At 37.7% G+C, this 15117-nt stretch overlaps 1 long non-coding RNA gene across 2 annotated transcripts in view; it reads left to right on the forward strand.

The window, feature by feature from the left end:
• Window positions 1-15117, forward strand: part of LOC134135678 (uncharacterized) — a 42706-nt gene that overhangs the window by 16279 nt on the left and 11310 nt on the right. The window contains exon 3 of one of the 2 annotated variants that reach the window (XR_009957336.1): window positions 8191-8347. The exons of the other annotated variant lie outside the window; for it this stretch is intronic. This is a non-coding gene — a long non-coding RNA (uncharacterized LOC134135678). The remainder of the gene's footprint in view (window positions 1-8190; window positions 8348-15117) is intronic. 2 annotated transcript variants of the gene reach the window in all.

The following is a 15117-nucleotide window of genomic DNA, read 5'->3' on the forward strand; positions in this document are numbered from 1 at the left end:
TCTTCCCAAGAGATATCAGTTTTTTATAGTAACTCCTTCTTCCATACCCCTCTAGCTTCTTTCCAAAATTTTTCTGATTTCTACCCTTCTCCTGCCTACTACTGCATTTTATGCCCTTTCCATTCCCTTTCTTCACCTCTTTCATTATGTTTTTTACAATGCTTTGACCTTTTCTACCAACCTCTATCTTAATTTTCTTTTCATAATTCCAGCATAGCCTAGGGCAGGAATGATTCATTCTTTCACGTTTAGCCCCTGGACCAACCTGCTACGCTTTTATGTTACATCTGTTGTAATAATTACCTCTTTAATTGTGTTTTAAGTGGGCACCTCAAAACTGCTTAGGTCTAATAAAAGCATTCCAAGAACAAAGTATATTTCCTTGAATGTACAGAACACAACCTATCTTAGCCTTCTATATCACAAACAATTTAAAGTTTACAGACTGCAGTGATTGGACAGGGTTTACAAGCTTGCAAATTTGCTTCCCCATTGCTTTGTCTAACACATACTTCTCTATTTAAATATCTACATAGAAATAAAAGTGGCCATTCTGGTTCTGTTCCTGTGACGGTCTACTGAGAAGATGAAAGAAACTCTGTGTGAAATTTTTTCCTCTTGTAACACTGTGAGTCTGAAGTTAGTAGGAAGAAATCTTTTGTACTACAACAGATTTTTCATTTTCAATTTTTAAAAACTGTACACTCAAGTTGCCAAAATTCATGCAAATTTGTTTAATGAAGGATAGGTTGTTGTGTAAGGTTTTTTTCAGCCTCATTTTACACTGATCCCTACCTGTACAACTTTGACCCACTTGCTGAACAAGTTGAGAGGGATAGCTCCATGGTCATCCTGAAGGAACTTTTCTATGAATGACCTTAGCAAGAAACCACAAGCCACAAGGAGACATTTGGACCTAAATGAAGACAACGAAAATGTTGCCATTTATTTCAGCCAGGCCAAAATTATCCATGGTCATGTGCTAGGTACTTCATACAGATTTTTGCATCATGATGTTTTCAGTGAAAAAGAAGCTACTTGAGTCTTCTCTACCCACCAAAACACTTGTATGGTAGGGCTCTGTCAGCCTACAATATTTTTTTCAAATCTGAGACTTTTTCTAGCACTCTGGCTGGTCACTTAGTTTGTATAAACTTTTACCATCACATCACACCATGTCGCAATTCATTTCAGTATATCAGAGCATGACAAAGTCTGCTGTGTTATAAGAACCTTCCTTCTGGATCACAGTCAATCCTTACAGTAACTGCTGATCTGCATTACTTACTGGTAGAGTAACAAAAATAATGCCTGTCAAACACCGACATTTAACATTATCTATCTGGGAAATGGAAGAAAAATGTAGTAACTGGAACAGAAGAGAGCCTAGAGTCAAAGTATAAGTGGTAGGTATTTTTGGCTTGCTAAACTAATGAGTAAATGGCACTCCTCTTCATTAAAATTCAAAAGTGGATAAATAATGTATAGTTCTACTGATATCACAGAACTATTCTGAGTTGCCTTAGGTTTTACTTTTGCTTGTCTTCTGTTATTTCTGCTTGTAGTGGGAGATGAACCATACAGATAACTGAGAAAAGAAAAGAAAGGTGAAAGGATGAGAGGAAAGTAGGCCTTGTGACACTCAGCATTGCTACATCTACTGGTGGGAATGTAGGTTTGGCTGTGGATTTCAAAAAATCAGAATCAGATGCCTGATCTGCAAAATGTGTTCATTTAGGTGCAAGCAAAGCACCGGAGGCTGGGAATCACAGCAACCAGCATGCTGAGCAAGATTAAGTTTCTCCTAGACTAAGCTTAGACTAAGATTCATGGCTGACATCTCCCCTCCTACAACTGATACCTAAATCATTCCCTTGATTATACCCACCTAGATTTTTGGTTTGTTTGTTTTAGATGTCTAGAAGAAAAAGGAGCAGGGCCTCTTTTCATACAGCACCTAAAGATTAGAGTGACAGGGCTTCGTACCACTTTGGACTTGCCTTAGGAATTTAAGCTCACATCTCCAAGCCCTCAGAAGAGCTCTCTGCCTCTAGGGTATGGACTAACCCTCTGCCTGTCATCTCTCTTCTTTCATTGTGCTAACAGCTACAGAATATGCCTGGCTATGCAGTGCTGAATGATAAAGGCACTTCCTTCTGTCCTGAAAATCCTAGTGGTTTCTCTCTCCATCTCCCAATCCTGCCTTCTTAGTTTTCTACCATGACTTGTCAGTGAAGACATCCCTGGGAGCTGGCAGGGATCTCTGTAGTAAAGGGAACTCAAGATAATATTTGTTTGGGGCTAGGAAGGCAACCCGTACTTTACATGGCTGCCTGCAGGCATTGGCACTTCAGCACTAACTGGAAAGGAAAAGAGGAAAAAGACTGTGGATAACTTTTTTAAATCCCTTGTTTTATAATAACCATGATCACAAGTGCAGAGAGATGCCCAGTTTCCAACCTCGTCTCCAAGTCAGAGCCTGTGTTCTTGAACAATTTTTTTCAACATTCTAACAATAGATTCCTATGGAAAAAAAATGGGGCATGTGCAGTTTATCCTCTATTGTGAGAAACTTTCGTCTTTTTTGCCAAACACTTCATCCTCCTCATATGTCTAGGAGGAATGTTCTGCCCTCTTCTCCGGTAGTCTAGAACAGAATTGACCAGAGAGCTCTTCCCATACTATCAAGAGAAGCAAAACTTTTTTCAGAGAGCAGTGTGGCCAATGTAGAAAATTCAAGTTAATGTTGTTAACCACATCTAGTTTATTATTTTTGCAAGACTCTTTTAATAGTCTTGGGGAGAAAAGGTAAAGAGGGTGAGAAAAGTTTTATTCTACTTACAATCCCAAACACACTCTTGGCTTTTCATTTCCTATTTCCTGGCTAGTGATAAGCGAACTCTAGACTTCCGCTCTCTTACAACTCCCTGCTTTGTTTTGTCTGGCAGAAGTTAAGTGTTCTGTGGTCTCTGGAGAGGCTCTGAAACCCAGAGTGGCTCTCTAACAAGTTATGGAAGAGTGGGACAGAATGCATACTTGGCTTGCTTTTCAAGGGTCATGGTACATTAAATGACTAATCTAAAGTTTGGAAAACTTCAATTAGTTTACTTTCATGAGAATGAGCAGAACTCCTGAAACTACTTTACCCACAGAGAGGTTAGGCAAGCCTGGAAAGAACTTCATAACAGTTCAACAGCCTGATATCTTTGTGGAAGAGTGTTTTCTAGCATTTAAGCATGGAAATGAGTCTCAGGAGCAAATAGGTATAGTCTTTTACCAGTATGTTCTGGTTATTACTAATATATCCTTGTCATATACAAGTATCAAGTTTTCTGTAAGTATTTGCAATGTCTTCTGTATGTTCTGCATGAAAGAGCTAAAGGATAGTAAATGTCTTTCCAATAAATAATGATTAATAATGAAAGGGCCTTCTTTCTCAAGTAAGTTTTGCTATAATATATTATTTCCTAGACATCTTGCAACTTCTTCAAGCTCTCCAGACTAGTGTTGCCTATGCGTCCACATCAGTATAATCTCCTGCGGTCTAAGACCTGGCATTTCATAGAATAGAATCATAGAATCAGTAAGGTTGGAAGGGACCTCTGGAGATCATCTAGTCCAACCTCCCTGCTCAGCAAGGGCACCTAGAGCATGTTAGACAGGGTTGCAGCCAGGCAGGCCTTGAAGATCTCCAGAGAAGGAGACTCCACAACCTCTCTGGGCAACCTGGTCCAGGGCTCTGTCACTCTCACAGGGAAGAAATTCCCCCTCACGCTTAGGCCGAACTGCCTGTGCTTCAGTTTCTGCCCATTGCCTCTTGTCCTGTCACACAGGACAACTGAAAAGAGTTTGTCCCCGTCCCCTTGACACCCTCCCTTCAGGTACTTGTACACATTGATAAGATCCCCCCTCAGGCTTCTCTTCCCCACGCTGAAGAGGCCCAGCTCTCGCAGCCGTTCCTCATAGGGCAGGTGCTCCAGCCCTCTGATAATCTTCGTAGCCCTATGCTGGACTCTCTCCAGTAGCTCCATGTGTGTCTTGTCCTGGGGAGCCCAGAACTGGACACAGGACTTGAGATGAGGCCTCCCCAGGGCTGAGGAGAGGGGCAGGATCACCTCCCTCCGCCTGCTGGCAACAGTCTTCCCAATGCAGCCCAGGAGACCATTGACCTTCTTGGCCACCAGGGCACATTGCTGCCTCATGAACAACCTGTCATCCACCAGCACTCCCAGGTCCTTCTCTGCAGAGCTGCTCCCCAGAAGGTCAGCCCCCAGCCTGTACTGGTGCCTAGGGTTATTTTTCCCTAAGTGCAGGACTCTGCACTTGCAGAAAATTTCTTAGAATACAGAGTAAACCAGATAAAGAGAATTTCTGGATCTTTCCATATGTTACCTAGACAAAAGATTACGTTTTTAGTGGTTCATCCATGCTGACTGCACCACCACCAGAGTATCATGTCCTTCTCCATAAAACGGATGAAATCCAACCTTCAAGACTCAAATATGCTGCAATAGTTTTCTTTATCAACACTGTTTAAGTAATAGTGCCAGCCTTCTGCGAGCAACTTTAGGATTCTTTAACAATGCTGCTTGCATGTAGATCTAAGTGTGAAGCACTGCTATAAAATGGATAACAACGCTTGGACTGTGCGTTCACAACCTACCAAAAGTGACAGTTTTCTTGACCCAGGTGATAGGTTAGATTCAGGCAACCATCTTTCCAAAAATACATTATCAGATTTACAAGTATCCTAACAAATACAGTACAGATAAACTAAGTGGTCAGTGGAATTTCAAAAAAATCCACAGGAGATAACTAAACAGAGAAATAAAAATAGCTTGATTTCTGAAATACTCTCTTTCATCCAAAAGCATTAGGCGACCAACAGACAGAAGCCATTCTGTCTTCAATAATACACCCCCAGCTGAAGTACATTGTCCAACAAACAAACAAAAAAAGTAAAATCAAACATTCATATATGTATGTAGCTACACCTATAGCTACCATTTAAATAAATATTAACGGGTACAATTACCCTTGACAAATATTTTTAGGAATACCTGAGGATGGATATTAGTGGAGGATGATATAAGTGGCAATTCAGGAATAGAATCAATCAAAGGGGAATGTGGCTTGATAATTGGGGAGAATTGTCAGGACAATGACACAAGATTGGTGAAAAAAATAATCCTAAATTTCCATAAGAACATTGATAAGTTTCCATAAGAACATTGATAAAGCACGCAACAATAAAAAACTCACTTTCCCCCAATCTCAGCCTTGGACATGCACAGAATTTTATCCATGCTTCATTCTAGCTAAAGTTTGGGTAACATTTCTATGAATTTTGATCATGATCTACATGGACTTTGATCAAATTCACATAGAGAGATATATGTCCCTGTAATGAGTCTTTACATGGAAGAGAACTCAAACCTTTACTAATATATCAATAATTATTGATTATTAACCACTATCTTTAAATAGCAATTTCCTATTGCAGTTTTTTTCTAAGCCTAAGGTTAAAATACTAGTAACACACAATAATGATTTATTTCACATCTTCTTGTGCTTCTGTATTATTTACAGAAAAGATCCTTAATATAAATCTGACTTCGGGGAAGCAAAATCATATCAGAAAAACAGTTATCCATATATAAGAAGCCTAGCAGAATGCCTGGTAATGGGCACATTTAATGCTAAAAAACTGTTTGAATGAAAAAGGGCTATTCCTGTTTTTAATGACCTTTCCCAGGTAAAGTTGTGAAGCAATACATCCTCAAGTGGAAATGTCAGCGGTAGGCTAGCACAATATAATCCAAGGTAAAATATAGTCTTTACATAGCCACCAAATCTTCTGATATTTTTTAAGCTGTGCATGCAATCAGCATCAGGTAATGGGAGGAGGCTTAAATATAATACCATCATGATATTCCTGTTTGTTTTCTTCTTTCCTATTATCCTTTCTTCTTCTTTATGATCTTGCTGCCTTTCCTTCCTTCTTACTTCTGCATCTTTTTCTCCTGGAATTTGGTGAACTCTCCCTCCACTGAAGTGAATGATCTTTGAAACAGTTAAGGGAGGTCTTTAAAGTATCCCCCTTTAGATTAAGGCAATCAGAGTACAGGGTAACAGTGGAGTTCACATTTACCGAAGTTATGGCGTGCGAGCGCCTACAGAAAAAGGAGGAAAATTCTTTTTCAGTTCAAAGCTGCTAAATAGCCTGCAAAAACCTAAAGGCATGAGCATAGCTACTGAAGCTGGAGAGGTGCCTTTGCTAGCCGCACAAGTCCTGTTTCAAGTCTGCATGTGTTAGGGGCAACGGGAGCAATACATGGTACTGACATTTCAGCCAGTTGTAACTGCCCATGTGCTCAGGCATCACTGAACGCTGCTGCAGCATTTCAAGACAAACAGGCAGAGCTTAAAATTAATGACTGACAAAACATCTAAGGCAACCGAGCCTCTCCTCCCAACAAAACACCAATCAGTGTAAGAGCACTGGGCTGAAGGCCAGGAAACCATATGTTATCATAAAACCCTCTCCACTGATAGCCTTCCTCTGTACCTCTAGGCAGAACTAAGCTTTATGTATTTAGTTTAACCCTCAGTTTTGCATCAAGCACTCAGCTCATGACTAGGTCAAACAAAAATCATACTGTCATACAATGTGGATATAGTCTGTAGACATTGCTGTGCAGGGGGTCGGGGATTTTTCAACTGCAAGAATTTAAATGTATCATCTCAGTGAATGTCTAGACACATGAACTCTACAGGTAGCTCTCAAACCTTAACAAGTTGTTTTTCAATGCAAAGTATAACGGTGGAAAAAATAGAAAGTCATTTTTTTATCACAGTAGAGCACACACTAAAAGAACAGCATACACAATTTAAATTCTCTTTCATAATCCACAGGTTCTGAATATGTGTTATTGACCCTGATGGTCTTGGATGTGCACATTCACACCAAATACCAGATATTGGTCCATTAACATGTATATTAAAAACGTTATTTTCTATCATAAACGTAAATTCTATTCTTTGATCTCCTACAGCCTTTAATTCCATGTGTTGACTATCAGCACTTTTTTTTTAGTTCTTTAATTTACTAGGAAAATATTTTGATTTCAGTTATGTGACCAGTTAATTTTTTTTTCATGTTGGTTCTCATTCATTTGAATAACATAATTAAAACCCTATTAGATTACTACGAATATAAACAAATATTTGTAACTTCATATTTGATAAGTCCCTAATAATGATTATCTGTGGTGAGGATCAATGCTTTTTTCCAGAACTCTTCAGTCCTTATTGCATCTTTCTTTACATGGGACTGTTCAGAAGAACTATCTTAAATTGAGTTGATGGCAGTAAAGATTTTAGGACAGATCTGTAAAATGAGTAGTAGCAAGATATGCAGGCCAGCATATTCACCAAAGAATTCTGAAGAAGCTCAAATATGACGCCATTAGTTATTAACTGTGGAGGATCAATCTACCACTTGAATCATCTTTGGTGATGGTGACATCAGCTTTAGAAAGGGCTCTAGAGGGATCGAAGGAGCTACAGAGTAGACAATAAGGGCTCTGTTCTGGAAAAATTGGTAGAAACTATGCAAAGCACTGAATTGGTAGATGGAGCACAAAGATGTATGTGACACAACTGACAAAAATCAATTTGGGTTTAACATATGGAAGACATGATTCACAGACCTTTGAAGACTCTTCCTTGAGAGGGGAAAACAAGCATACAGATGAGGCTGGTTTATTCAGCTTGGATTTCCAAAAAAATTTAATATGACTCTTTCCCAAAATCTCTTAAAGAAATTACGCTCTCATTCTGTAATAGGAAAGATGCATCAATGAATTAACAGCTTGCCAAAAACTTAAAACAAGGGGGTAGGAATGAAAGACCTGTTTTCTTTGTAAAAGGAAGCTTTCAGTGAAGACTTGTAAGAATCACTACTGGCACCAACGCAATTCAAAATAGTCATAAATCATCTAGAAAAAAAAGATATCAGGGAAGTGACAAAGCTTGCTGGAGATACTAAGTTACTCACAGAAACAAAAATGAATGTCAACTGCATCAAGCTATAGAAAGATTTTGATACTGCGTAATTCTGTATTAATTGCTAGCAATAAAGGGTGGGTTTCAGCAGCCTAAAAATGTGAGCCTTGTGTCTTCTTCTAGGCTTCTGGGGCCCCAGCCTCACTTCCAGATGCCTCTCCAGAAGGGAGATACATAACATCCCCTTAAGCCTTCCTGCGTGGATGTCTCAGACACACCATGGCAACTAAAAAGGCACTAACTTCTACCCACAGTGAAAGTCAATGTTGATCAACACAAAGTAAGAGAAAAGCAGAAATAAAATCTTAACTACAGGCATGCAACAATGGACTTTAAATGAACAATGACTATTCAAGAAATAATTCCGTTAAAGTTTATTTTGTAACTTGTGAGAAATCCTGTTTTATGACCTTTTTTTTCACTTTTTTACATGCAGACTCACAAACACACACACAAGCACATACACGTAAAATAAAAATCTTTACTAATAATTTAATCCTTTCACTTTTCAAGCTGATATAAGTTTTGTTGGATGACTTAGATTTACATTTATTATCTTAATGACTGACAGCTGATAAACATTTTCACATTTCAGCTCTGTGAGCAGATGATACTGATGGACAACACTAAATTATTTTGACTTAAATTTTATTTTAAAAGCAAACTTTATGTTCTGTCCTTCATAGGCTCTTTAACTTTCCGTTGGCTAGAAGCATGGAGAACAAAACATCTAACTTAGTATCTGAACTTACAGAAGTTCAGCCTTAAAGGCGTTTCATGGTCCTTTATTTGCCATTAAATCATTTTAACCTGTTTTGTTTTTAGTTAGCTTCTAGATGAGTGCTACCTTAGGTCATATTTTACAGTCACTGCCTTTCTTTCCTTATACCCTGAGATAACTGCCAAATAGCAAAAGCCAGTTCTTCTTTTACTTACATACATTTTCCACTTGTCACCCAGTCAATAGACATTTACCTTTCCTCATCATTCAAATACTTCTTATTTTCTCCATTCCCTATGTTCTCATTGTTATAAAATGACTGGTCCCAGTTCAGTCTTATGGCTCTCTTCTACACATTTCCTGCTCCCTTACAGGAAAACCCAGAGTGCCTCCTGTCTCTTTTTCATCTCTTAGTCTTGACCATTGATTGTCTCAGGGCATCTCTTGAATCAGATTTTGTTAGCTTCAGCCAAATCTGCTTTTGCCATTCCCTTTAGCTGCACTAGCATCCTTTTAGATTTCTTTTCGAAATATCCACCAAGAATCTGTTCTCCAGTGGAACAGATTCAATATATGCCACTTTTGGAGAGCTTCTAATTGCACCATGACAGTGAAAGTGTCTTTAATGCCAGAGAGTTCTGGTGAAATGAGCTAACTGGTTTCTGTTTATTTGTCCAATGATTTGCTTCTCTTTAATCTCACCACTAGTAAAGACCTGCTTTAGAAGGCCATGTTATTAGATGTGCCTGCTACTACCTTCTTTCTCTGAGTGGCCTGCATTAGGGGTCCTCCGTTTGCATCAGTTCTAAGAGAAGCTAGATAATTTGGTAGAATTCAGAAAAATATTCATCATAATGTTACAGATTTTTGGAGCACCGCTGTTTATCAAAAGTGTTGTCAAAGTTCTCTTTGTTCTCCAGCAGTATCAGTATTCTTGAATTTCCCAAGAGAAGTATTTAAAGTATCATTCTCATGAAAAGTTCTAGGGTTTGGGGTTTTTTTGGTTTTTTTTTTTTTTTTGGTTTTTGTTTGTTTGTTTTTTTGTTTTTTGCTTTTGGAGGGGGAATAGGCTCGATTTTGGAGGGAATCTTTGTTCCACAATGTCGTATTATCTTATTAATCCTCACAGCTTCCTGAATTTTGGCCTTCACATTTCATTAGCATCCTGCTTTGAGCCCAACTGCTCAATCATTAATAAAAATATCAAGCAAGTGCATATAATAATGGTTCTGGAAGCAGTGCCAACATCCCTCTATAACTCAATATATATATCCATCTGGGCACATTCTCTCTTGGAGGTCTAAAAAGTCATGTACCAAGGCTAAACTCCAAGGCAATTAACATGAACTTTTCCTTAAAACTTCAGGAGATAATGTAGCAAGCTCTTAAAATCAGCAGGAGTTGGGCGCCTAACTGCTCTTGATGTCTTTGAAAGTCTATCTCGAAAAATATAAGCAACAGCTAATAATTTAGTAATTCAATCAAAACAAGCAATTAAGCATGTCTTGCATGATTTGTTCTCTATAAAAATCATGCTGCTTGTTTACTCAGACTTCTATTACCCTCTATATTTTACTGATTTCATCTCCAGTTATTTATTCAATTATTTTATAAGGAATTGAAATCTAACTCATGAGTTCCTCACAGTGACACCTAAATCTTTTCTCTCAGCTAGTCTGTCAAATGAAGGGGTGATCAGTCAGTATAACACAGACAATTTTTGCAAAGTATATTACTTTCTTTCTGTCTCAGTTAAATTCCATGTTATGATATTGCTGAGCCTCCAGAATTATTTTAAATTACCTAGATTTTCTAGCTGTTTTGCACTGATCTGACTAAGTATCACAATTTAATGGTACTAACTAATGCAGTTCTCAATTCTTTCCTTACACAATTCAGTATAGAAATGTCCATCTCCAAAGACTTAGGCAAAGGTTCTGAAGGTATTCATTGGGCTGGTGTAACATTAGGCCTAATAACTACACAGTTTCCTGATGCTCACCCATTTTGGAGTCGTATTTAACTTCTCTCAAAATAAAACCTATCAAATGCATTTAGAAAAATTCAGTAAATTAAATCCGTAAGGCTTACCTGTTTCTACCACATTATTATATTCTTCCAGGAAAAAAAACAATCCCACAACAGTTCTCTAGCTATCAAGATAAACTATTTGCTTACAGATTCTGTCATGTTGATATGATACACTGTTCTGGATTTAATTAAAAATGTTAGTAATTTTCTGAGGAATCAAAGTGCGTATCACTGATCTACTTTCCAGCATTTCCTGGGCTGTTCTGAATAAACATACTACATTAGGAGTTTTTCTGCGCCTATACAGTGACACTGCAGAGTCTTATCAACATTTCTACCACCTTACGCTTTGAGCACAGTGAAATTAGTTGCAGATCAATAAAGAGAGTGTGGTGACACTAAGAGTTGTGTTGTCTGGCTGGTACTGGTTCCTGCAATGGAGTGAGTAAAAATAGCTAATAATAAAAATCACAAAAAGTAGCAGGTTGGCTAGAGACAGGGAAGAATGGCAGTATGAAGGCACAGAAAAGGACGTTTCTGAAATTCTCCGTCTCCTGCTCTAGGGGCCTGCCCTCTCTGCTACTTACATGCCTAAGCTTTGGGAAGAAAAGACTGCTTCATTCTTTCCCCTTAAAAAGATGAACAAAAGAGAAGATGTTCTTAATATAATTACATTTTTATAACCAGAAGTTCAGAATTCAAAGCTAGCCTCACTCTGCAGATCAAATCCACATTCCCACCTCCCAGGTGTGTGCTGCACCCAGCAGCAATAAACAAGACTCAGATGTAAGAAAACCTCCATCCTATCTGTGAAAGGTGGCCAGCTGTACAACAAAAAATGAAAGAAAAAGACAACAAGCTCAACTCCATCCTTTGGGAATGGCATTTCTTAGGCTCTAGCCACCTTCTACAGCCTGTTCACACATTTCATCCACTGATACTTGATTGCCAGATATGTATCAATCCCTGGAACAGGGGTGAAAAGCCTTCACTTTCTCAATAAAACGTCCTCTGTAATGGACAGATCAGCCAAGCTTCCTTTTCCTCTCTTTCCCTGGGCCATAATTCTTGTATTCCTGGTTGCACCATATCAGAGCTTCAGTGGAAAGAATGGAGAATTTACTTATGAAAACTCTGGTGCCTAAAATATCTAAGATATGTAAGCAGTGAGGAAAGGAAGGCCACAAATGGGCACGGGCATTATGAAATGCCTACTTGAACTTGGAAACTTAAATTTTGTCCAAACCATATTCTAGCTGTTAAAGGGCTTAGGTGGACCCAGGCCTTTGCAATACTCTGATGCATCCATGTCTAGTAGATTTACAGTTAGGAAAAGTGTTTCATGGTATCTCTTCCCATTTAGATAACAGCTGAAAGAACAAATAGCTGCTTGTTATTAGCCAGCCTTTTCAATTTTGTGACAGTTGGGGTCTTCTGGCTTCTGTTCAGAAAGTAAGATAAATTTGAGGCTTCTGTAGACGTGACAATATCTTTAGTCAGTGATCAATAAACAGAAATAATAAGAAACAAAGGTATAAAAAAAAGGCTTTGGAACATTAGCAAGAAACTGAATAAAAAACTGAATAAAAGGCTTTGGAACATCTATAAAAAACCAAGCATTTCCTCTTTTGTGCTTTAGAGCTGCATTATTTTAAAACAATGATGTTTAAATCACCTTGAATCTTGATAGCTTCAACTTGTATCTGTATTACGTGAATTCGTGAACATAAGAGTATAAACCATGTTATCATGCCAATGTTTTGATTTTGCATCCAAAAATGCAACTCCCACAAAGCAAGGAGTTTCTCAGCCTTCTGTCCTGCCCAAATAAAACAATTTTAAATCTGAGGAATGTTGTTATATAATAAAATATATGGATTTTGGTAAGTTTCTCTTACCTTCTCATAAAAAGGTTCTAAACATTGGCCCTGGAAAACTAAACAAGGATTCTGAAATTGTATCACATTGTTATGCAATATTTTACACATTAACATATCTCAGAGAAACTTAGGCAAGTAGCAAGTGTACTGTGTGCAGTTTGATGAAACCAAGAAACAGACATGGTTTTTCTTAGGGTACACTGGGAACAAGATAGAATTCAGAAGCCCTTTTTAAAGGGCTTGTAGATACTTCATCCCTGTCTAATTCTGCCTCAGAGCAGTCAGGATTTTGTATAATTTATGTGCTTTTACCAGAAAGAAGGAGTCAGAAATTACCTGACAATTCTGTTAACTATTTACAAACCAGAACATAAAACTGCTTGCTCACTCCCACTTAGCTGTAGTGATTCTGCAGAATATTGTTACTAAACGTAGTCAAAATAAAAAATAGCATTCCACCTCCTTGTCCTGAACACCAAATGAAGATAGTAAAGTAATGACATATGACTGGAAAAAAAAAGATGTTAAGTTTGGTTTACTAAAAGAGATCATTTAATATACTCACTTTTCTAGGAGTTTACTCCTTAACAGCAGTTAAGCACATCTAAGAACCCAAAAAACATACAAAATGCTGAACTACTATTGTATCTTGCTACAAATCCACAATGCTAATTCAAATTCTTGGATTATCAGGGGTAATAAACTAGAGAAGACTCCTCTACTTGCATTTAGAAATAAAGTTTGCCATTCATTTCACCAAAACAGGAGGTCTCAAAACTTACTGTTCATAAGAAAAGAAAAACCGTGACTAATCTTGCAAGAAGAGCTCCACAATTTCATATCAACCACAATGTAACATATAATATACCAAAAGGCAAAGGATAATAAATAACAAAAATAGAAAGGTCAGTTCAAGCACACTTTTTAATTATATAAGATGCTGAGCTTCCACAGAACTGGTGTTTCAAAAAGTTAGTTGCGATTTGAATTTCAAGAAAGATAGCAGAAAAAATCATTGTTTAAATCACCCCTTAAATCTCTAAAAGTATTATTCATGAACACATCTAAAGAGCGATAAAATGCACAGCTGATCAGATTATATTCAATAAGTTACTACACTGGAAAACTGATAAGAATATATGTGATAAGTAAAAACCTACATTATTATAGTTAAGAATTGCTAAAGTAAATGCTAAGATGTTACTATCATAGCAGTTTTTCTTTATTAAAAATCCAGGATTGTATTTGAATTTTCAAGGTTTAACTACTTTTACTAGCAAGAAAGAGACTGAGCAACCAAATACACCCCTGTAACACCAGTGCAAATCCAGATTTACTCTATTAAATCTGACAGTAGAATTTTGTTCCACTTATATAGTTCTTATTTTAATGAGTTCTGGTCTGGTCTACCAAAGTAACTGCCCATCTGTAACCTCAAGGTTCCTAAGTCTCTAAACTGCTGATTACTGAAAGTAGGAAAGGTATTCCAAGGAAAATATGACTCTCTACTTAATATGCTATCACACTTTAAGTATCAGGTACAGGCCTCTGTCAGCTACAGAGCTACAAAGATCCGTTGGGACATTTGTTTGGATCTGCCATGGCCAGTCTACAGTTCTATGAACCACCTATGTAGATTCAGTGTCTTAATGTCAAATATAACATAAATTGTCTCGTCAGCAGTTTGGCCTTGATTGAGTTTAAAATCAACAGCTAAATTTACCATGCACATATACAACAAATTATGATATGTAATCTTGTTTTATAGGAAGAGAACAAATCAGATAAATTACAAATTCTCTAGTGAGTAATTCACCTGACTTTTTAACTGAGAATAATCTTTAAAGAAAGGGCGTTGTGTGTGTAGCACTTTGTCTTACCATATTTATCCAGCAACAGTGACCAACACAGGACTATAGTGGAAGTTAGAAGTGTGACAGTGAATCATCACCAAATTCCTAAGCAAATCCCAAGCAACATGATAGTGTTTCCTGTAGCAACAAATGATTGGACTCAATCCCCCAAAGATTATTTCCTGTCCTTTAATTCAATACTACCATTCTGCTACTGTCATGACATTAAATTATACCTAGGTAGCCATCCCGTATTAGAAATCACTACTCTTCACTCATGGCTGGTTTGTCTGATTATCTAGCCTACAATGATGAACAGTTTAAAAACAGTAAATATTTATCCAAATGCAATATCCCTCTTTAAGAACTACAGAAGTAAAGACTGAGCAGGGAAGATGGAAATATAAGAGAGATTCTGTGACTAAAAGGAGGAACAGTATTCCCTTTCCTTTCCCACTACCCTTAAATTAATTTCAAGGCCCAGCTTTCACTCAGGAATTTCCAGTGAAGGGAGTACTATGGAGGAGTCAGACTGAGATGTAGATGGGACAGAGAAAAGGGATAG

The sequence above is a fragment of the Rhea pennata genome, chromosome 1 (genome assembly GCF_028389875.1).
Source record: "Rhea pennata isolate bPtePen1 chromosome 1, bPtePen1.pri, whole genome shotgun sequence".
Lineage (NCBI taxonomy): Eukaryota > Metazoa > Chordata > Aves > Rheiformes > Rheidae > Rhea > Rhea pennata.